Source organism: Artibeus jamaicensis, unplaced genomic scaffold, assembly GCF_021234435.1.
Source record: "Artibeus jamaicensis isolate MK-2021 breed Jamaican fruit bat unplaced genomic scaffold, CSHL_Jam_final contig_867, whole genome shotgun sequence".
Taxonomy (NCBI): Eukaryota; Metazoa; Chordata; class Mammalia; order Chiroptera; family Phyllostomidae; genus Artibeus; species Artibeus jamaicensis.
In genome coordinates, this window is record NW_026521995.1 from 5447446 (window position 1) to 5460665 (window position 13220).

The following is a 13220-nucleotide window of genomic DNA, read 5'->3' on the forward strand; positions in this document are numbered from 1 at the left end:
ATTTCATGAATTGGAATACTTCTTTCCAGCCCCTTCTTGCCTGTAAGGTCTCTTTTGAGAAATCAGCTGACAGTCTGATGGGAACTCCTTTGTAGGTGACTGTCCCCTTATCTCTTGCTGCTTCTAAGATTCTCTCCTTCATTTGAATCTTGGCTAATGTAATGATGATGTGCCTTGGTGTGTTCCTTCTTGGGTCCAACTTCTTTGGGACTCTCTGAGCTTCCTGGATTTCCTGGAAGTCTATTTCCTTTGCCAGCTTGGGGAAGTTCTCCTTTATTATTTGTTCAAATAAGTTTTCCACTCGTGGCTGTTCCTGTTCCCCTGCTGGTACCCCTATAATTTGGATGTTGGGGTAGCATTTAAAGATGTCCTGGAGGTTCCTTAGCCTCTCCTTATTTTTTTGAATTCTTGTTTCTTCATATTTTTCTGTTTGGTCTTTTTTTCTTCCTTCTGGTCCACTCCCTTGTTTGAGTCCCAGTTTCCTTTCCATCACTATTGGTTTCCTGTGCATTTCCCTTCATTTCAATTAGTTTAGCCTTCGTATGTTTCTCTAATTTGTGACTAAAATCAACCAGTTCTGTGAGCATCCTGATCACCAGTGTTTTGAACTGTGCAATTTGGCTATTTCTTCATCACTTAGAGTTATGGGCTCTGGGGCTTTGAGTTCTTCTTGAGCCATAATGTTTTGCTCTGTTTGTGCCTGTTAGATATGAGGAGCGGAGCCTTAGGTGTTCACCAGGACAGGGCCACCCAGGTTGCTGGTTTGTGATGCTGTATGTGGGGGCAGGGTCAGAGAGGAGCAGTAGTGGTCCCCTCTGCTTCTTCCTGCCGCTGGGGCCTATGCGGTCTGTCTCACTGCTCGCTCCTTCACTGGTTTATCTGCGAGAAAGTGTGTGACCACGGTCAGCCTGCTGCCTTGCGCCTTCACTGGCTCTGCCCCTCTTACTGGCCTGGCTGAGTGCTTTGTTGCTGTCAGACTGCTATATTGTTCAATTTTCTGTGGTTTGGCTGCATTTTTTGTTGCTAAAACTTTGTTGTTTTTTGACTTGGTTGTGCGAGAAGGCACAGTATTTCCACCTACGCTTCCACCTTGGCAGAAGTTAATTATGTTTTTTAAAAATTATCAATGACCTCTTTATTTTGTTTAATGTTTGTGCACATTTTAAAATACTAGCATTATTACTCTTGCTTTACTTTTAGTCAAAAGTAAAAGGATTTGTCTGATACATCTTAACCATCTATATTCGAGTTTTCTTTATTTATAGTGAGTATGTTTATTAGAAAGTACATATAATTTGGTTTTGGTTTTTCAGCCCAATCTATTAGTCTTTGTTTTTTTCTTTTTATTTATTTATTTATTTAATTTATTTTTTTATTGATTATGCTGTTACAGTTGTTCTATTCCCCCCTTCATTCCCCTTCACCCTACCCCCCATCCCCCCATTACCGTACCCTTTAGTTTATGACCATGTGTCTCAACTTCTTTAGATTCTATATTTCCCATACTATTCTTCCCCCCCCATCTATTTTCTATCTACTCTCTATGCTACTTATTTTCTGTACCTTCTCCCCCCTTCTCCTCCCACTCCCCTGTTGTTAACCCTCCTTGAGATCTTCGTTTCTATGTTTCCACTCCTGATCTAGCTGTCCTTTTAGTTTGCTTTTGTTTTAGGCGTGGTTGTTAATAACTGTGAGTTTGTTGTCCTTTCACTGTGCATGTTTTCTTTTAACTTCTTTTTCTTAGGTCCCTTTAACATTTCATATAATAAGGGCTTGGTGATGGTGAACTCCTTGAATTTGATCTTATCTGAGAAACACTTTATCTGTCCTTCCATTCTAAATGAAAGTTTTGCTGGATAGAGTGATCTTGGTTGTAGGTCTTTGGATTTCATGACTTGGAATACCTCTTTCCAGCCCCTTCTTGCCTGTAAGATCTCTTTTGAGAAATACGCTGACAGTCTGATGGGAACTCCTTTGTAGGTGACTGTCCCCTTATCTCTTGCTGCTTCTAGGATTCTCTCCTTCATTTGAATCTTGGCTAATGTAATGATGATGTGCCTTGGTGTGTTCCTTCTTGGGTCCAACTTCTTTGGGACTCTCTGAGCTTCCTGGATTTCCTGGAAGTCTATTTCCTTTGCCAGATTGGGGAAATTCTCCTTTATTATTTGTTCAAGTTTTCCACTGGTGGCTGTTCCTTTCCCCCTTCTGGTACCCCTGTAATTCAGATGTTGGAATGTTTAAAGATGTCCTGGAGGTTCCTAAGCCTCTCGTTATTTTTTTGAATTCTTGCTTCTTCACTCTTTTCTGTTTGGCCATTATTTGCTTTCTTCTGGTCCACTCCATTGATTTGAGTCCCAGTTTCCTTTTCATTGCTATTGGTTTCCTGTGCATTACTATTCATTTCAATTAGTTTCACCTTCATATGTTTGTCTAATTAAAGACTAACTGGTGGCTATAATCAACCAGTTCTGTGAGGATCCTGATCACCAGTGTTTTAAACTGTGCGTCTGAGAGTTTTGCTATTTCTTCATCACTTAGATTTATAGGCTCTGGGGCTTTGAGATCTTCTTGAGCCATTTTTGGTCTGTTGTTGCTCATTAAGTATGGGGAGGGGAGCCTTGGACTCCCAAGTCTCTGGGTTGTGACGCTGTATGTGGAGGTGGGGTCAGAGCGGGGAAATGGCTGTCCCCTCTGCTGTTTCTTGCAGCTGGGTGAAGAGCAGAGCCTTAGGTTGTTCACCGGGGCAGGGCCACTTAGGTCGCTGGATTATGACGCTGTATGTGGAGGCGGGGTTAGAGCGGGGAAATGGTGGCGTCCTCCGCAGCTGGGGCTGCTGGCTCTTGTCCAATTGCCCACTCCCTGGCTTGTCTCTCCACACAGGAATGCGCGACCACAGTCAACCCGCAGCTCTACTCTCTCGCTGTTTCCCCGCGATTGCTTGCTGAGTTGCCCACCAGGTCCAACCCTGGGCCTGGATTCCTCGTGCCTGAGTCCGCCTGAGTCCATCTGACCGAGTTTTCCTGTGCTACCCCACTCTGCCAGCTGCTGGTTTCGCTCCTCTTACCGGTCAGGCTAAAGCATTTGTTGTTATCAGATTTCCGAAAAGTTCAATTTTTCTGTGTTCTGGCTGTGTTTTCTGTTGCTATTATTTAGTTGTCTCTAAACTTGGTTGTGTGAGAAAGCACGGTGTCTCTACTTATGCCTCCATCTTGTCGGAAGTCCTTTGTTTTTTAATGGTAGAAGTCACTCCACTGATATCTGTTATAATAACTGATGAACTTGATTATATTCCTTTATTTTAATTTGACAGCAAATATGTCTATTCTTTATTAAACATAGTCATGCTCAGGAAGTACTAAACAATTACTTGAGTTTCAGTCTTGACGAGCTGTATGTGAACAGACAGTAGGCGTTCCGAGTGAAAATAACTGCTAGAAAATTGGAAGTAGAAGATTAGATAGAACCTAGGCCAGAAAACAAGACTGGACAGTGCAAATTGGCACCACTGCACTATTAGTCAAGGTCTCCAAAGATACAGAACCAGTAAGTTAGACAGAGAGTGAGAACAAGAGTGAGAATGAAAGAGAGAGATTGATTTAGTTGTAGGAATTGGCTCACATAATTGTAGGGAATGGCAAATCTGCAATCTGCAAAGCAGGCTTTCAACCAGGAAATTCAGGGAAGAGTTTATGTTACAGCCATGAGTCCAGGATGTGCAGTATTGAGGCAGAATTTTTTCTTCAGGAGCTCTTGAGTTTTTGCTTGTGATGCCTTCATTCACTTGAACGAGACTTAACCATACTGTGGAAGGTAACTGGCTTGATTTGACATCAGCTGGTTTCAATCTTAATCACATCTAAAAAATAAATACCTTCACAACACTATCCAAACTGGTGTTTGACCAAACACTTGGGCAACATAGCCTAGCCAGGTTGACACATAAATTTAACCATTACCTCAGCACCATAGAAAAAGGTGACTAAATGTAAATGGATTATTTCTAAAGGGAACAACAGCTACAAACAAAAACAGAGCCCAAGTTCAAGGATTTAGCATTAGGCAATTAACTACCATAGTTGGTTTTGATTACTTCACTCAGGAATCCAAGTGTGCCTATTCTTTTGGTGATATTTAAAGTGTGTTCTTGACATACAAAATGTATACTTATTTTTTTATTTTTAGTGTTTGTCAGTTTTTCTTTAGACCAGAACTCAGATTTGCAGAGATTTCCTGAGTGTCTGCTGTTTCATTTGTCTTCTCTGCCTCTGTGGTATGTTTGTCCTGGGTTTATGACTTATAATATGTTAATCCTACCCTGTGTAGTCCTTACAGGCCTCCATACAGTTTAAAGCTAAATAAATATCCCTGTTCTACTGTTGCTTTGCTGATAGACTATCTCTGTCTGGACTATTCTAGACCCATCTGTTGACTTGGTATATCTGGGAGGATCTGCAGAAGTCTCTGTTTACTCTTTGTGATCTAATATGTACTTTCAGGTTAGTTTACCAATTAAATCCTTCCAGCATGGCTTAGTTCAGTTAAGATTTTAGTACCTTCAAAATGACAAGCAATTTTATTAAACTAGCGATCACAGTGCCCAGTGGTTAAGCATGTGTGTTTTGAGTTCAAATCTTGGGTCTGCCTGGGTTCAAATTCAAACTCCAGCACTTAGTAGCCATGTTAAATTATTCATATTACCTAACCTCTCTGAGGTTCACCTTCTCCCTCTGTGACATGGGGGTTATTAAATGCTTTTGCATGATACTATTGTTGTGAGGCTTAAATGAAATGAAGATTGGTTATTTTAATTATAAAAATATTGCCGTGACCGGTGTGTCTCAGTTGATTGGGCATCATCCTGCAAAGCCAAAGGTCACTGGTTCAATTTCCAGTCAGGTCACATGCGTGGGTAGTGGGTTCACTCCCTGGTCAGGGTGTGTGCGACAGGCAACCTGATTGATGTTTCTCTCCTGCATAGATACTTCTGTATTTCTATAGAAATATACCTATATTTCTCTCCCTTGCTGTCTCCCTCCCTTCACTTCTCTCTAAAAATAAATAAATAAAATTTGAAAAATAAAAGTTTTTCTACCTAAAGAAGTATTTCCACCTAAGGAAGTATTTCTTTTCTACATGCAACTCTTAACTCATGTTTTTTTAAGAAACAAAAATTCAGGCCATAAATGCTTAACTACAACCTCTTTTGCCAATTATTTGTATTCTCCTATTTTCATGGGCTTTTTCAGTGAGCAGTTTCTATGTCTATTATAAAATAGGTTTGATGAAACAAATTCAAGAGAATCTTACTATCCAAGCCAAACAGAGATACCTCTGGTGTTGCTAATTTAGAAATAAATTACTCCATCTGCATGCATTTATTGTGCTTTGACTTAGTGTAGTGCTTAGTTGCTGTCAGGCAAATCACAATGTTATTGAAGCTTAGTCCTACTTGATAATTTTCTTACAGACGTTAGGAAAAATCATTACTGGACTGGTCACCTCTGGGCAAGTCTTGGCATTTCTGCCCAGCCCCCATTTGTGTTGTACTTCTTGCTGAGACTGTTGTTGTCCAAAACTTTCCCCATTCTAAATATTTCAAGATCCTCATATCACCATAATGATGTCATTGCTGTTACAGATCTTCTGTAAGTCTTTACCTCTGCCTGCCTGCCTGCCGGCCAAAGAATGGGTTCATCAGGTTGCTGTCACCTCTGAGTTATTTCTGTGACTACTTCCACTTTCCTGACATTCAGATTCTGACTCTTCTCACACTTTTTTCCAAGCTTGAATTTAGTAAGTAAAAGCTGAGATATTAGAATTTCCTAAATATGTTCAGGGGAAGATTCGGCAAAATTGGTAACCACTCTGACTGCTGAGTCAACTTTGGCAGACTCCTCTCTCTAACAGAACTTTGAAAAGTAACTGCAATTGAGTTGTGCTCTACCCCATTTTTGGATTTCACTGAGTAAAGCCTAGATTTGGCTAGATCTTGTATCCCTAACAATAGTCTTGCTTCTGAGGAGTGTTTAAACTCATTCAGCTGTATTAAACCAGGCTAGTTCTTGGATTCCCTTGGAAGGTCATAATGTCCTATCTGTTGACGATGAACTATGGCAATGCAAAACTTCAAGAACAGTCAGAGGAGAGGATCTGAAGCATTTAGAATTCCTTCTATGGAAAGAGCCATTCTGAGTTTGTACCTAGGATTCCTCTCCCTGCATGCACCTGGGCGGGCTCAGCCAAGAGTGGAGACTTGTCTTTGCTGTCTGACCTTTGAGGACAGATGTTGCCAAGACTTATTGCAGTTTGCAGCAGATCTGTGGCAAGTTAAAGCAGCTTCCAAACATTGCAGTCTTGTGACAGATTCTGCTGGAGGCTGCCTAGCTCATTCCCACTGAAGAAACTTCCTGCTAGGTACAGCTTTTGACAGCCATTTGATAACATAATTATAAATCTTATGGGTTTGGAGCAAGTCCCATTCAAACCTTTTGGTACCTCCAGGTCAGCAATCTTGAACTTGAGAGTGTCTGCTGTAAATTTCAAGGTGAGAGAGAGGAAGAGGGCTGAGCCCAGTGTCACTAAGATGGGTTGGGCACAAATTTGGCAAAAATCTGTCCAAAGCTTTGTGCAGACCAGGGATTCTGTAAGACTTGGGTAGTTAAAAGTGGATGGATGAATGAAGAATTAATGTCTTAGAGCCTATTGACCATTCCCAAGAAAAGCCAAGAACACTGATTTCGATGTTGTTCTGGTAATTTATACAAGCTAGGACAAACATGCCAAAGATGTATGACAGGAAAGAGTTAAAAAATTCTCAACATGTTCTACTATCTCTGCAAGCCAGAGGCCAAGGGAAAATGCCTGCACAAACACACACACATTTCAGCAAGGAACCTGTTTTGCAAGTTTTGCTGGTAAAAAAGTAGGAAGGGGTTGCTTGAGAACAGAGTGGAAAGCCTTAGAAGTATTGATTGAAGGTTTTTCAAAACCTACATTTTCAACGTAACTTTATCCTTCAAAGAGAGGCACATGTGCCACTGTAGGTTTATCTTCAACTGATTAAGTGCATTGTTAGACAGGGAGGGGCAGATTAACGAATGCCTATAATTTTGATCATTGTTTTCTACAAAACAGCTCAGGCTTTGAAAATGAAGCCATCATTCTTGGCTAAGTTTTTGCCAACAGCACAAATTATACTGTGCAGAGATCCAAAGCCCCTAAAAAGGTTTCATTAATGAACAATTTCAGATGATTGTTTAAGTCTTTGCCTGACAGGTACTGTTGGCACAGAGACAGGTGGGGTTAGGGTTTCCATGGAGATTTATGATGTCATGCTTGAAAGAGCATGTCAAGACAGCCAATTTAGCAAGTAGCTACTCAAAAAGTCCTATAGGCTAGAAGTAGGTTTTATGCAAATGACAGGAGTTTCACTGGGAAAAACAGCAAAGAAAACAGTAGAGAGACATGGAGGGGGGTTTACCTGACAGCTCCGAAGGATGACCCTGGAATCCATTAGAGATGAAACTTCCAGAAGAAGAATTAGATTTTGTACTTTAACTGTTGCCTCACCTGTGGAGCTCTGAGTACAGGTAAATATGTGCTTTTTCTTCTGAATTATTGCCAGAAACTGTTTGGAACACTGAGGTCTGTTTCTCTGCATTGTTCTCTTGGCAGGAAGAACCGAATCAATAAGCACAGCTTTCCCACACGGAATGTTCGTGCTCTGGGGCTGTGTTTTTCAGGGTTTTTTTATTGAATGAACTGAGACTTTTGAATAGAGCTGAAAACAAGTGGCACATTATGCATTATGCTGATTGTACCCTGTGAATAATGCTATAAAAATGCCATAGATGAAGGTTAGAAGGAAGATCTGGGACTTGAGATACAATATGTATTTGTAGATTATTCCTAGGTTGTTTTTTTAAATTCTTAGAACAGACCTGAATTGGGAGTACATGTATTTCTTATTTGCAAGTTTTAAAATGCTAAAGATAAACCCCATGGAATATTACAAAAACAGGCAGGTTTATTGCCGCTGCACTTTCTTGGTATGTGTGTCTGTATACTTCTCTCAGACAGGCATTTCACCATACTGGAAAAATATCCTGTTTGAGACATCAGAAGTTTTGGACTTGAGGGAAGCAGTACTTTGTACATTCTAAGAAGACAGATAAAGGTTCCTGGGCTGGGGGCAATGATTGACGAAGGCTGTTTTTAAAGCATTGCTTCAGAAAGGAAACCTCGCTTTGGTGGTGGCATAGGTTTTCTGTTTGCATCAGTTACTAGTAAGACTGAGTAAACAGTCTTGCCAGTGATATGGATGTGATAAAAATCGCTAAAGGTAGCTGTATACCCACAAAGTTGACATAGGGGGGTTAGCATGGGGACACAAGGCTATCATGTGAGTAGCTAGGCTCACCAAGCTTAAAAAGAAATGAAAAGCATATTTGCTTCTTTCACACACTGGGTAAGGTTAAAGCACAGAATTAAGAGGCATTCAAAGATACCTATGAAATGGGAATTGGGGCTTTTGAAACCAAAACTGTTTAGGAGCAAATGGGCAGGCATTAAAATATTTTTAAAACTTCCTCATATGTAAGAATTCAAACCTCCTGAAATTTGTGTCAGATAATGTGGATTAATCTATACTCTTATTAGACTGTTGTGTTACCACAGTGATTGCAGGTCAGTTGAGTGATGAAAGAACAGCCCATCACGGCGGGAATGCCTGGGTTCTGATTCCGGGCTTCACCCCTAACTACTTGTACAACTTTGGAAAAGTTAAATGAATGTCTTCAAGCCTCAGTTTTCTCCTCCATAAAATAGGAGCGATGATAGTGGTATTGTGAGGATGAAATGACAAAATCTTTGTGGCACAGGTCTCCGCATCCAGGCTCCACACACATTAGCGATTGCTTTTATTTACTACTCATGTGGCAGTGGACTGTATGAAGTGTTTTCACATCCTTTATCTTATCATTGCAACACCCCAGTAAGATTAGCAGAATCTTTTTTTTAAATCCTCACCAGAGGATATGTTTATTGCTTTTAAAGAAAAAGGAAGTAGGGGGAGGGTGGGAGGGAAAGAGAGAGAGAGATAAACATTGATGTGGGTGTGAGAGAGAAACATGGATCCTGTACATGCCCAGACTGGGAATGGAACCCACGACCTTTTGGTGAACAGGACGATGCTCCAACCAACCGAGCCACTCGGCTAGGGCTAGCAAAATCTTTTTGTTTCCCCTGTGCAGAGGAAGAAACCGTGACTCAGAGAGATACTAAAATATATAACACAATACACTGCCATTCTGTATTTTGTGCTATTTTGTTCTCATTTTAAGGGACTAGAACAAAATCAATGTGTTACTGCAATAATTTCCAACAGCAGTGATTATTTCTATAAATTAATTAAAATAAAAAATATTAAGTGTGTCAAAGGAGCTGAGATATCCGTGGTTTTACATTAATTATGTCTGTAACACTTTCTCTAGGTAGGCTATGGAAGTGGGACTAATTTACTTTTTTATGGCACATATTGATAGGAGCTTGAGGTACTTCACACTCTTACAGTTTTAACTCTTACCTGCCTCTGATGCTTCTTGGTCCTGCAAGAAGAGTCAGATATGTCTATTACAGGTACCCTGACTGGGAAACTGAGTCAGCAAGGGCGGTGGGAATACAGGAAGCAAGAGTTTGAACACACTGTCCTCCTTTTATATTCCAGGTGTCAGCACCTCCCCCCCTTGTCTACATTCCAGGTCAAAACAGCCCATAATTATGTTCTACATCCATTGTATGTAAGAGACAAATATGTTTTTCATTGTGTTATTTTTAGCAGCAGTGTTTCTAGCCAGGGAAAAGCACTCTATTCATTCCAGAATTTTCCTGATGACTTCTTCAATTTTTCCAAATTTTCCACCTGAGACTGTTCAGAATTGTTCAGATTCTATACCCCTGGAAGAAGTTTCTTAGCAGGAATACAAGATAGGCTCATCAGGTGGGATTCTGATCTCCGAGCTGCTGAGGCTGAACTCATTCTGTCCCAGATACTGTAAAATTAATTAACTGTAGTGATAAGAATGGCGTCAGGCTGCACTGGGGACTGCAGTTCCCAACACTGGTTTGGGGCACTGGAAAACGCTCTGGTTCTCTCAAGGGCAAAATCAATGTATCTAAAAGCAAATATTTATTTCATTCGAAGTGTCTATTCCAAATATGAACCCCAAGGCAGCACATTTACAATAGAAAATAGTCATGGAATCAAATAAACATGGGTGCCAAAATTCCAAATAGGTTCAGAATAGCTAATGAATACTTACACATTTTTTTTTTACCCATTGACCCTGTTTTAGAAGTCCATGAAAACTTTTTATTACATGTAATTGTTGTATTGTTAAGAGATTATCTGTTGATTAATAAATGGTGATTGCATTTAGAAGTCTGTTTTGTGCCTAGCGGGCTTTAGCGAAGGTCTGTTGAGTCAAGAGCTCAGGGTGCACAGTGATTCAAGGGCCAGATTGTCTGGATTCAAGGCCTGCCTCCATTCTTATCAGTAGTACAGCTTTTCCACTGAAGAATATATGTAGGTTTAGTTCTATCCCAAATACAGTATCGCGTCAAAATTTAAAAAACCTCTGTGTAACCAAATTAGTGATCTCTAAAAATTATACTTTTCATTTTTAAAAACTTTGGAATTTCCACGGAAACTATTTCTTCAGAAGAAAGGCACTAAAATCTCCCAGCTCAGGGGCTGAGATTAGCACTTCCTCCTGGGCAGTCAGTGCAGGGTTCCTCTGGGTGGGAAGGAAGCTCTTTTAAAAACTTGTTCACAACTCAGGGCCCTGTCATTGCTATTCATCTAGTTAACATGATTGGAAGTACTCCTGTTGGGGAACTAATGGGGAGTTCTTTGCAAAAATCTGATTTTAAAACAAAAGCCATCCTGGAAAATGGTGTCATCCCAGACCACGTTGCTCTTCAGATGTGTGGCCTCTCAAGGAATGAGCAGTGCTTTTCCTCCAGCAGTCAAGCTTCAATCACTCTTTATTCCCCCAGCCTTTTTTTAAGCAGGTAAAACCATAATTTAGTGCAAGCTAAGATTCCTCAGGCCGCCTAGGTTGGGGACTTTTCATTATGGACTGTGAAGTGCAATGACCTGACTCTGCTTATGCACTTGGCCATTTTATATTTCAGGGTAGAACTTCCTCAGATGTTGTCCCAGTATCGATTACCTTTTTGTAAATTTCCCAGCTTTTGCTTTTAAATTGTAACCATTGATGAGAGAAAATGTGGGGAGGAGGGGTTTTTTTTTGTGAGGCATAATATCAAGGTAGGCAGGATTCTGAGGTTACTAAATCTATTTCTTATAAAACCAAAATGACAAATTCTCCTTAATCCATGGTGACAGTTGTGACATCTGGGCAACTGGAAGCATTAGGACCACTGGGCTGTGTTGGAAAGAGGAAAATTCAGGACAACCTTGGTTAGGAAGGGACCTGGGAGGGACAAGGATGGAAGCAGAGATAAGTTTTATCCTAATGATGAGCTCTCCTGCTTCCGCATCAGAAAACAGACTTAACAGGCACCAGAAAGAATTTTGAATGGCTTATTTGTATGAATGACAAGTGCAAGAATAAAGTATTACACAGTGGTAGAAACCCTTCTCTAGAGATCTCCCAGCAAGGCATGGACAGCAGACTTTGTGTGATGGCATGAGTGCAGGCAGTGCACAGGAAAGGCAGCTGATAGCTTCAGACGCCGTACTTAGGTCCTCGATGGTGGTTTCATTTCCCACCCTTCATGTCATTTCATGGTCCCTCTTCCCTTCCACTCCTGTCCACCTGCTCATGATTAAGCAGCAAAAGTGACAGTGGAATTTCCCACCAACAGTTTTCCTTGGTTAGTAAATGCAGATGAACACATCGGCCCCCATGAACCTGATGGGGGGGCTGTCCTTGGAGCTGTGGGCCCAGCGCTCCTGGCTTCCCTGCTCTGTGCTTGGATCACACAAGGAGGGTGCAAAGAGCCCATCCCAGAGGTGTTGTTACTGGCCCCATTGTTGGCACTGTAAACTGTTCAGATAACGCTTTCCTTGGGCTGACTACTTGCCACTCAGAAGCAAAGCAGGCTGCTGCCTCACACATGTTTTGGAATGGCCAAGAAAACAGATTCAGATGACCCATTGGTCATTTTCAGTCTTTGACAATAAGAAAGTTTGTAAATACCCCTGAGAATGTCACCTGGATGTCAACTCATGTTTGTAGCAATTCTAACTTGTGTACTGTTTGAGAGGAAAAAAATGTTTTTGATCATTTGTTTGAATTTCGCTGAAGGAAAGGTTGCATGGCTCTCTTCATCTTTAACTTTATTCGAATCCTTTTTCAGTTTTAAGACTGCAGAAGAAATCAACTCGGGTGAATTGCCTCATTAAAGACAATTTTCTGTCTCTCCTTCGTGGAGCATGTATGCCTGTGTGTGTGTGTGTGTGTGTGTGTGCATGAGGAACTATGTTTTTGGTGGCAAGAACAGCACAGACTCTGATTTAAAACTACTCTTTCATAGCAGTTACAGTAGTGGCTCCACAATACATTAACTCGACCCCTTTTGAAAGCTGTTCCAGTTGCTTCGTTTTTTCCCCTTCTGTTATGAACACAACTGCAATGACCTGTGTAATGGTGCATGTACCAGCAAGTCTGAAGGACAGATTCTGAGGTGATGAGTTACTAGTCTGTTACTACTAGTTTACTAGGATTACTAGTGTTGAAAGGTACTGCCCAATTTTCAATACAATTTGCTGCAGTTATTACAATATATGAAATAGACCCCATGTGCTGGTAGGGACACATAACCAAGTTATATTAAATAAGCAATACAATTTACAGAGCAGTATGGATAGTATAATACCTTTTGTTTTTTTAAAAAAAGGTTGAGTCCTATTTGTATGAAAAAGCATATCTATTTTTCATGTCCTCATCAATATATTAAAAATTTCTAGAATGATGCCTAATAAATGGAAGGATTAATGAGCTAGTGAAGACAAAATCTTTTTAATTTCTGGACTTCTCTACTATTTATATTTTTATCATATTTATATATTACTGTAAAAGTCTAAAACTAGTTACAACAAAACAGTTGCCCTGGAATGGAATGTATGTTCCTCCAAGGTAAGCCAGCAGTTTCCGGGTAGGCTGCGGAAGTGACTTTCTTCCTCTCACGCCCCA

General features: G+C 40.6%; 1 protein-coding gene across 9 annotated transcripts in view; it reads left to right on the top strand.

Moving 5' to 3' along the window:
* Positions 1–13220, top strand: part of KIAA1217 (KIAA1217 ortholog) — a 316988-nt gene that overhangs the window by 26938 nt on the left and 276830 nt on the right. Inside the window, exon 1 of one of the 9 annotated variants that reach the window (XM_053654775.1) lies at positions 1506–7589. The exons of the other annotated variants lie outside the window; for them this stretch is intronic. The gene's annotated coding sequence lies outside the window, so the exon portion shown is untranslated. Of the gene's footprint in view, positions 1–1505; positions 7590–13220 lie in introns of those variants that run through there. 9 annotated transcript variants of the gene reach the window in all.